Below are 10449 nucleotides of genomic sequence, written 5' to 3' on the forward strand. Positions count from 1 at the left end.
ACCATGCCGGCTCCTTCCAAAGGCAGCCCCAACTTCTCTGCAAGAACCCTTCCCGGCTTCTGCAGATGATGGGATGAGAAAGCCGGGCTGTTCCTTGCCTGGAATGGGACAAACTTGGGACAAAACCAGGCAGGCGAGATGCTCTCCGCTCCCGGCAGAGGCGCGGGAGGAGCACCCGAGCGTCAAATTAAGATGGGGGGGGCGAGGGAAGTGGCTGGCTGGGGACAGGGGGGGACGTGTGTTGAGTTCCAAAAGGCAGGAGGAGTCTGAAGGGGGAGCCGACCTGAACGTCCCCATCGCTTTATGCTGCTCTGGTCTCAGCTTCAATCTTCTGCTCCCCGTGGAGGCTTTCCACTTCCTGCACCTGGGCCACGTTTTGCCGGATGGCGATTTCAGGGCCTCCGCCATAGAGCGTGCTCAAGTAGATCCAGGTCTCCTCCGAGATCTGCCCGTAATCGGCTCCCTGCTTGACTTGCATGTGGCCGCTTCCTTTGGCCACGGCAATTTTGGTGTTGTCAATCGGACCAGGGGGCTCGTTGTCCTTCCGTTTGACGAAGGCCTCCCATTCGTGGAACCACTGCATGCTGATGCAAAAGATGACACTTGGACACTCCTCGGCCTGGAAGGCTTTGTTCAGCTTGATGAAGGTGTCGATCTCCATCTTTCTATGCTTAGCCAGAGCTTCGATCTTTACCTGGCACACTGAGGTAGAGGTGATTGACGGCTGGGCCACCCCTAAACCTGTTATACAGGTATTCCCAAACATTCTGGGGAAGAATTACCACCAGGTCATCAATATAATGGTATTTAATCGGTGGAATTCCTCCGTGGGAGCAGAGGAAGGTGTGGTTGCTGATGGGACCGGGCTCCGTGAAGGTGTTGAACTTGTTCAGCCATTCCCGGGAGATGTAAAACTGCAGCAGGCCGGGCTCCTTCATGGTGGCCAAAGAGACGACTTTCTGGTGCTCCCGGAGAGCCTCCTCGGTGCTTTTCCTGTAAAACAAGATGTAATCCTCGGTGTTCTGCACGACCATTTCGTGCACTTCGGTGATATACTGGTCATCAAATTCGTACCACTGGCTGTTGATCGTGTTCTGGCAGTAGGCAATGTAATGTCCACTGCTGGCTGTGCCGTGGTGGCAAATCACCAAGAGGAGGTCGTAATTGGTGATTTTGGAGATGCTCTCCTTGGCCAGGAAGGGCCGCAGGTCCAGGCCTTCCAGGGGGAAGGAAACGTGACTGTTGATTTTGAAGGAGTACATGACTTCGTGCCGGAAATGCTTCAGATGGATGCAGAGGACCTCAGGCAGCTGAAGCACTTTACAGTACTTGATTCCGTCCCGCAACTTTTTACATCTTTCACAGCTCTACATGTTGTCACCTTTCAACTCATCTGCTGCAAAAAAGGCAGCCAGGCAGTCTTCCAGGGTAACAACAGGGCCCCAAAACCAGCTGGGGATACAGGACACCACAAACCTGCGAATGTAGTCCATGATGAAGGTGATCCAGCCCTGCGAGGCGGCATAGTTGTCACCGCACACTCCTGTCTTGACTGGCACATTTTGGTAAATGGCTAAATGCAGTTTAGCCAAGTCTTCCTTCCCGGGAATCGGCAGCGACAGATCCTGGAAGGTCTCTACGGTGGTGGAAACTCGGTCACAGGTGAGGCATTGGACAAGGCTGAGAATGGAGCCATCAAAGATGTCAGAGATGACGCTACGATATCGCAACTCTTTCTTCCTTTTTCCAGCCATCAACAGCTGAGCTTTCTTCAGCATGTATGAGGGTCCCAGCCTCACAGGGCTGGAATGCAGAGGATTCGAGAGTTTGGCGTACATATCATGGTGGATAGGGCTGCAGAGCCACAATGAGCAATGAGAGTAGGCATCATTATCTGGTTCTGGGATCCTCGCAGGGCTGGCGGGTCGAGGAGGAGGTGGCAGGAGCCCTTCCAGAGAAGCCCTGCCCTCCACCGCCATCACTGAGGTGTCAATGTCTGCATCTTCATCCACTTGCTCCGAGTTGCTCCACCGTTGGTGGCAGAATTTCCAATCCTTCATCTGTTCCTTCTCGGAGATGCTCCAGCCCACCTCATCCTGGATCAGCAGCTCCGCTTTGGCCGAGCCCGTTTTGCCCTGCCCGTCCCCTTCTCCGCGGTCGCTGCTCGAATCACAGGAGAGGAACTCGTCCTCTGAGGGGCTGCGGTCCCCCTCCCTCTTCTCATCCGTGTCGCTCGCATCCGAGTCATGCAGCTTGGCCATCACCAGCTCCTTCAGCTCTTCATGAAGTTGGTCCATCAGGCAGCAGAGAAATTCCTGGGTGTCCTGTTGTGCGTAGCCCCGGAACATGGGGTTGATCAGCTTGATGCTGTGGGAGAGGCTGCTGGGAACAACGTAGCTCGGGCGCTTTTTGTGCCAGACTTCCGAGATCAGCTTCTGGTAACTTTTGCAGAGCGCCGGCTTCTTGTCGGTTGTCACGAGCCATCCGCATTCGAGGAAGAACTGTGTGAGTGGGGGGCAGTTGGAGAGAGCCTGGAGAGCAGCGTTCATGTAACACAAATTCCCCAGGTTTTTCATTCCCATAAGGCCTCTTGGTTTTAGGTCGTCGTCTTCCGATTCCGATTCTCTTTCGTCAGCGACGGCGATTGGGATAGCTTTGAGCGGATGGACAGGCGGGAGAGCATCCTGGAGCAGGAATTCACTGTTCTGTTCCATAAATATGTAAGGCAGGTTGGCAGGATGGGAAGCCAGATTTTGGTCCAAGAACACCTCCTTCTCGCATGCGTAGCACCACACCCGAAACGTGGTCAGGTTCACCGTCAAATTGTGCTTTTTGGCCTGGGTGTGCAAAGTGCTGTGATCTACAAAGGACTCCCCACAACTGACATAATGGCAACCAACCTGAAGGCAGGCCTATAGATTTGGTCCTCCCGCACCGCAAGACTGGCATGTTCCCTTGGATTTGAAAAGCATGTCGTCCTTGGTGACCTCACCTATGCAATCCAGGTGAGGTCTCTTGTGTCCCCCATCTTGTGCCTGGGCTCGGACAAACAACAGGCTTCTTTTTCCAGGCCAGCTCAGGCCACCGTCCGTGCTGGCCGGGGCCGCCTCAGAGGGCGACCCCATGTTTCCCTTTCCTGTTGCCCCCTTGGGAGCCAAAAAACAAGCCCTGGGGAGGGAATGGAGAAGTAAACTGTAAATTGTTAGAAGGAGAACTATTTCAGTGTGAAACAAATCTCTTAAACATTAATAATGGTCCCGGAGGTTTCCCCCCCCCATAATTTGACAGTCCTGCACCAGTTAATGAATCAATGCAAGAGGAAAGCATGATAACAACAGTGCCCAAGGAAAACTGGATCTATGAGGTGTGGCTGAAGCCACAGTGAAAGAAACACGCCTGTGACCCAAACTTACAAAGGGGGAAAGTCAAAACAGTTACTACTGGGCCTCTTATGAAAAGGAATCCAACTTGGAATTATCAGTACTTCTTATGAAGGGTACTTTTACCATCTCAACTGCTTTGACAGATTGTTTATTTCTCTCACACCTTAATGAGGTTCCATGACAATGTTGAAGATAAAGCTGACCAGACTAAGCCTGTCCAAAGTCTTAGGAACCATATGACATCATAATTTAAGAAGCCAAGACATTTTTCAGGACCTTACAAGACCAGGAGAGTCCTAAAAGAAATTGATGACAAACCACTTCCGTACTGTTGCCAAAGAAACTACATAGACATGTTCAATCAATAAAAACTGAGATTGACTTGAGAGTAATTTCACTATTGTGCTCAGATATTATTGAAGAATTCCAGATGGAATGAGACAGTTTGATGAGGAAGGTCCTGTATTTGTGCAAAACCAAGTCTATTCCAGGTGTTTCTTACATGATGCCCGAAATGCCAAGGCAACCAATTTTGGCTGCTTCTGATCCCAAAAATCTGTACTGTCAAATATGCCTATGACAAAATGGTGTCAGTTCTCAATATTCTAAGTTACTCAAGGAGTACTCACCATTGAGGAAACTATAGTCTTTTAACGATTTCCATGGTATAGGATGGATCTTGATACTGATGTTCCTCACAAAGACAAACTGCAGACCAGATTAAGTTACCAGTCATTTCTAGTCACCAAACAGTAGGTCAACTTTACCTACTGTTTTAGTATGTTCAAATCCATGGATAATGGAATGGCTTCATAGAATGCCAATGTTGTGATGAGCAATTTAAAATGCTTTGTTACCTCCTGGCCCCATTAGCACTTTTAGGATATTTCTGTGCAACTAGGCAATAGACATAAATATCATTTTGTACAGGAAATTTGCCCACGACTTTATTTATGTACATATAGCTTCTATCCAGAATGAATCATAATTTCCATTGTTTATAGGGGGGAGGGCGTTTTCAAGCTGTTGGGTATATTTGAATGTTGACAACATGTTGAAGAAGTTTTTGCAAAATGGCTGCTGCTGAAACTTGCCATTTTCAAAATGGCTGCTATGGCAATATAACCAGTTGCCAAGCACCATTTTTTCAGAATGCTACCTAACTTATCAACCTGTTTCTGCAAGATACTTCCTATAAATCTTGCTTAACCTTGTCCTTTTTCTGAGCAGGTAGGTCAATTTCCAAACAAAGCATTGGGGTGCAGCTACTCATTATTTTTATTTTCTAAAAAATGTGTGTCAGAGGATAACAGTTTGCTTTGTAGAATAGCAGTTTCCCATTTTCTAAAATTAAAAATGCTTGAAAAATGTAAAAGTGCAGGGAGGACTGGAAACCTGACTGGTGCCAGGGGAATCTATTAGTATCCTGGTGCCGTACTGGGAGTTTATTTACACACAAATGTTCTGATACTGTTTTGCACATGATCAACCTCATGGGAAAGACAAGCAGAATTTCAGGATTAAGTATTTCTTATTCTATATCATCCACAACATTAAATTAAGAATAATAAAAAATAAGCAAAGCCAGAAGGGTAAGTGCTTTAGCTAAGAAGCAGGCGAGACAGCAAGTTAACGTTTTAACTTTTATTCCGAACCAGGCAAAGAACAAGAGAACATGACTTCTATTTATACTGACAGCTGCCGGCGGCTTGACCTATCAGGGGTGAGTCTGTTCCCGCGCCGCAGTCGCCGCCAATCGGGGCCGTCCGGTTTTGACAGCTCGGAGCTGTCATCTGTAGCGCGTGTAGAGCTGTCAATTGTTGGTGCTTGCGCGGTTTCGTCCGGCAGCTTTTGACAGCTGTCAAAAGCTGCCGTGGTTTTACCTCAGCCCTGTAACTTCTGTTAAACTTAATATAATAATAATAACTAGTAAATACACAACACCCCTTCCCCCTCCCTCTGATTGAGTTGTTTTACCCCAACTGTTTCTTTTTTGGGGTTTCCCCATTCATAGTCTTTCAGGTAGGTGGGAGGTTTCTTTAGTCTTTCGGAGCGCCGGGGAGTTGTCTCGGCTGGATGTTCTGTTTCCCTTGGGGCTTCTCGGGTTGGCTCCGGGGGTGGGGGGTTTGGTTCTGCTGGTTCCGCATTGATTGGTGCGGGGTGTTGAAATGGAATGTTCCGGTCGGGGGAGCTTTGTCGTGCCAGTCTCTGCGGCGGTGCTTCTGTTAGTATTCCGTCGTCCCCCCTTCCCCCTACGTTTTGAGGACTGCGTTGGCGGAGTTGGTCAATGTGTCTGCGGATATGTATATTTTGTCCAATGTCAATGATGTATGACAAGGGGCCTGTTTGTTCTATGACTACCCCTTGTGTCCATTTGTTCCCTCCCCCGTAGTTCCTGGCCCAGACAGCTTGCCCTGTGTTGAGAGTTCTATGTTGGAGGGCTGGTTCTGGGTCTGGAGGGGATCTGTCTGGGTGGAGACGGTCTAGTCTGGTAGTTAATCTTTTGCCCCAGCGAAGTTCTGCTGGGGACTTCCCGGTAGTTGTGCAAGGCGTGGTGTGTTGGGACAGAAGAAATTGTGCCAGTCTTTGGTGCCAGTTGCCGGAGATGATCTTGCGCAGTGCCTCCTTGGTTGATTTTACCATCACCTCTGCCAAGCCGTTCGTCGATGGGTGGAAGGGAGCCGTAGTGGTGTGCCTAATAGAGTTCGCCGTTGTGAAACTCTGGAATTCGTAGGAGGTAAATTGGGGGCCGTTATCGGAAACTATAACATCAGGGAGCCCGTGTGTGGCGAATAATCCCCTTAAAACTTGTATCGTGGCTGAGGAAGTTGTGCTGGCTACTGGCGCTACCTCTAGCCATTTTGAAAAGCTGTCGACAACAATTAGGAATGATTGTCCCTGGAATGGACCTGCATAATCTATGTGAATGCGAGACCAGGGTGTCTTTGTAGTTTCCCATCTATGTATGGGAGCCTGTGGCTGGGCGGCTCTAACTAGCTGGCAGGAATAGCAGCCAGCTACGTGTGCTTCAATGTGTTTGTCTAAACCAGGCCACCAGACATAGCTTCTGGCCAGAGCCTTCATTTTGACGGTGCCCGGGTGCCCTTCGTGTAGGCTCTCTAGCACTTTGAGTCTGTGTTTGTCTGGGATGATTACCCTGCTGCCCCATAAGAGACATCCTTGATGGGTGGATAATTCCTTTTGTCTTAAGATGTAAGGTTGGAATAGTGGGTCTCGGGGTGAATATTGCCAGCCCGTCGTGACATAGCCTAGGACTCTGCCTAGGATTTTGTCTGCCACGGTGGCTGCGGAGATATCTTTGACAGATAATGGGCATTCTGCCAGCTCTGAGATAGCTAGTATTCTTCCAGCTGGTGCTGGGTCTGGGTCCACTATTGGTTGGGGCAATCTGCTCAGGCCATCCGCATGGCCCATGGTTTTCCCTGGCCTGTATTCTAATTTGTATGAATAGGCTGACAGAAAGGTAGACCATCTCAGGATGCGGGGAGATAATATTTGTGGTGTTAGTCTGTCTACTGTAAAAAGCCCTAACAGGGGCTTATGATCCGTAAAAATAGTAAATGGTCGGCCATACAGGTAATCATGAAATTTTTTTACGCTAGCCACTATAGCTAAAGCCTCTTTATCAATTTGAGCGTAATTACGCTCAGGTTTTGACAACGTTCTAGAATAGAACGCTACAGGGGTCTGTATTCCTTCTTTAGTTAAATGGCTTAGGACTGCTCCGATGCCGTACGGGGAGGCATCGCAGGCTAGACATAATGGCAGCTGATCGTTAAACAGGGCTACCGTTGTGCTGCTGGAGAGTAAGTTTTTTAGGAGGTTAAAACTTTTATCATGCTCAGGGGTCCACGTCCAGGGTTTGCCCTTGTCTAATAATCTATGTAAGGGTTCTGCAATGGAGGCTTTATGCGGTAGGAAGGTGTGATAAAAGTTAACTAACCCCAAGAAAGCCTGAAGTTCTTGTTTGTTTTTGGGGGTTGGTGCTGTTTTAATAGCTTTAATTTTAGTGTCTGTGGGGTGAATTCCCTTAGCGTCTATTTTAAAACCTAAGAACTCTGTTGAGGGCACCCCGATGGAGCATTTGTCTCTTTTTAATTTGAGACCAGCCTTCCTGAACCTCAGGAGCACCTTAGTTAGTTTGTCAGCCAGGTCATTTTCTGATTCCCCTGCAATTAGGACGTCGTCAAAATATGGGCAGACCCCGGGAATTCCCTTAAGTGTTTTCTCCATGATTTCCTGGAAGATTCCCGGGGCTGCAGAGATGCCAAATTGAAGGCGGTTAATTTTGAATGCTCCCTTGTGGGTGACTATTGTTTGAGCCAAAGCGGTGTCAGGGGTGACAGGCAGCTGTAAATACGCCTGCGCCAAGTCTAACTTGGCAAATATGGCGCCTGACTTAATGGCCGCGAGGATGTCTTTGACAGCCGGGACCGGGTAGGCATGTGCGTTTAAAGCGAGGTTGAGGGTCGCCTTATAGTCGGCACATAATCTTATTTGGCCGTTTGGCTTAACTGGGGTCACTATGGGTGTCTCCCACTCGGCCCCTTCTACCGGTTCGAGGACCCCTAAGTTTGTTAATCTGTCAAGCTCCGCTTCTATTTTTTCCCTCAAGGCGAAGGGAACCCTTCTGGCCTTGATTCTGACAGGCATCACATTTGGGTTCAGTTTAAGTGATACGGGCGGTCCCGTGTATTTCCCTAGTGAGCTGTCAAAAACATCCGCGAATTGAAGGCAGACGGATTCCAATTTTGACAGCTGAATGGCGTTGACACCTGTCAACGCTATTCCTAGTGCCTCGAACCAATCTAATCCTAGCAGGCTGATCCTGTTTTCTTGGGTCACAAGAATAGGAAGGGATCCTTTAAATTTCTTGAACTCTACGGGAACGGAAGCTTTTCCCCGGAGTTTAATGGGCGTTTTCTGGAAGTCAGCTAGGCGGAGTTTGGTGGGTCTAAGGGCGGGCCCTTTCCTACTTCGGTTACAAATGTCCCTGTACGTTTGCCATGAGATTAGTGAGACGGAGGACCCAGAGTCCACTTCCATCTCACAGGGAATTCCCTGAATCCGGACGTCCACCTTGATTTTGGGTTTAAGAGTGCTGTGGACCGTATGTTTCTCCGCCCTCCCCCTTACATTAAACACTAGGGGCCTGAGACTGTGCCTGTCTCTGAGTGTATGTGGGGCCATACCTTCGGCTGTCACCTCCAGGTCGTGCAGGTTTTCCCGGCTCCGGCTGCGGCACACGGCTTTGAGGTGGCCCGTCTTTCCGCACCCATGGCATTTGGCACTGCGGAACCGGCACGTTGCTCTAGGGTGGCTTCCGCCGCAGCTGGCACACTTCGCCCTGTTTGTCGGGAGGTTTGGGCCCCTCTGGTTGTTGGCAGGCGCCCCCCTGTAGTTGCGTTGCAGCCTCAGTTTCTCGAACCGTCGTTGCACCGCGTCTATGTCTGTGGGGCCGTCGCCATCCTCGGAACCGCTGAACCTGCCGTCTTCCTGGTGCACGGACCCCCTTGGTCCGCTGTCCGGTGGCCGTCGGTCGTCTCCGTGGCAGTCTTCGTATGCGATGACTTCTCTGGCTACATCGGTCATTGTCATTTCAGGCTTGGCGATCAGCTTTTTCCTCAGCCGTTCATCCCTGAGCCCTATGACAATCTGGTCCCGGATTCGGTCTTCTAAATCCGGGAACCGGCACCGACGTGCAGCATGCCTGACCCGGGTTATAAAGTCATTTGCCGGTTTGTCAGGAAGCTGGATTTTCCGAGCGAAGTTCACTCTCCAGTAGAGTTCTGACTTGAGGGGCATGAAGTATTTACTCAGCCCCTCAGTGAGGTCAGCATAGGAGATAGTGGCGACCGGCTCCGGGGTGAAGATCCCCACAGCGGCATCATAAACGGCGGGGCCGCTGAGCCAGAGGAGGGCTGCTGCCTTGGCCCGGTCATCCGTGATCTTCTTGACTACCAGGTACCCTTCTACCTGGCCCAGATGCGATTCCCAGCCTTCTGGGTGGCGAGTATCGAATTCTCGGATGTGGACGTGGTTCGTCATGCTGTCTGTAATTGTGGGTGACGCTGCTTGCGTTGAATGGAAGTTCAGCTTCCAGTGACTTCAGCAAGTGACCAGCTCGGCTAAGGGGAAAAATCTCTTCTCCCCTTAGGTAGTGACTTCAGCTTAGGCAAGCAGGCATCCCATCCTCGTCGCCAGTGCTTTAGCTAAGAAGCAGGCGAGACAGCAAGTTAACGTTTTAACTTTTATTCCGAACCAGGCAAAGAACAAGAGAACATGACTTCTATTTATACTGACAGCTGCCGGCGGCTTGACCTATCAGGGGTGAGTCTGTTCCCGCGCCGCAGTCGCCGCCAATCGGGGCCGTCCGGTTTTGACAGCTCGGAGCTGTCATCTGTAGCGCGTGTAGAGCTGTCAATTGTTGGCGCTTGCGCGGTTTCGTCCGGCAGCTTTTGACAGCTGTCAAAAGCTGCCGTGGTTTTACCTCAGCCCTGTAACTTCTGTTAAATTTAATATAATAATAATAACTAGTAAATACACAACAGTAAGTAGGAATAATTTACTAAAAGGTAAACCTGGAAGATAAAAAGACTGAACTTTTTTCCAGTGTCCCATCAATTAACTATTGATTACAGTTTATTTAATCAATTTGTTACTTACTGTGAATTCTAAATAGTGGTTCTTCCCTCTCAAGAGCTTGAAGTACTTTTGGTATGGAGAAATCGGGAATCTTAATTATAGACTTACTCAGCTGCAGCCAAGCTGGGCAGCCATTTTAATTTCTCATAATGCTCAGAGAAATGTTTAGGGTAGCTATGAGACCCTATTTACATGAAACAACCTTTTATTTGGAAGACAATCTATTCAAAGCTCTGTTTGAGACTTTCAAGATTAGGAATTATACAAAAAATAATCACTGGGCTTCAGATTGGCCATCAATGGTTAACATTTGAGCAACAGGTAAAGGAGACACAGTGGCCACCAGGTTATGGGGAAGAAGTATGATACTGCCACATTAATTATTGAAATTATTTCTAAT

At 49.1% G+C, this 10449-nt stretch overlaps 1 pseudogene across 1 annotated transcript; it reads right to left on the reverse strand.

Annotated features, from left to right (window-relative positions):
* Window positions 1-200: 200 nt before the first annotated feature.
* LOC308679258 (ubiquitin carboxyl-terminal hydrolase 20-like) lies at window positions 201-3125 on the reverse strand (annotated as a pseudogene). Its single transcript has one exon. The product of its transcript is annotated as a ubiquitin carboxyl-terminal hydrolase 20-like (transcript).
* Window positions 3126-10449: the final 7324 nt, after the last annotated feature.

This window comes from Vipera berus (assembly GCF_964194415.1).
Source record: "Vipera berus genome assembly, contig: HAP1_SCAFFOLD_94, whole genome shotgun sequence".
Lineage (NCBI taxonomy): Eukaryota > Metazoa > Chordata > Lepidosauria > Squamata > Viperidae > Vipera > Vipera berus.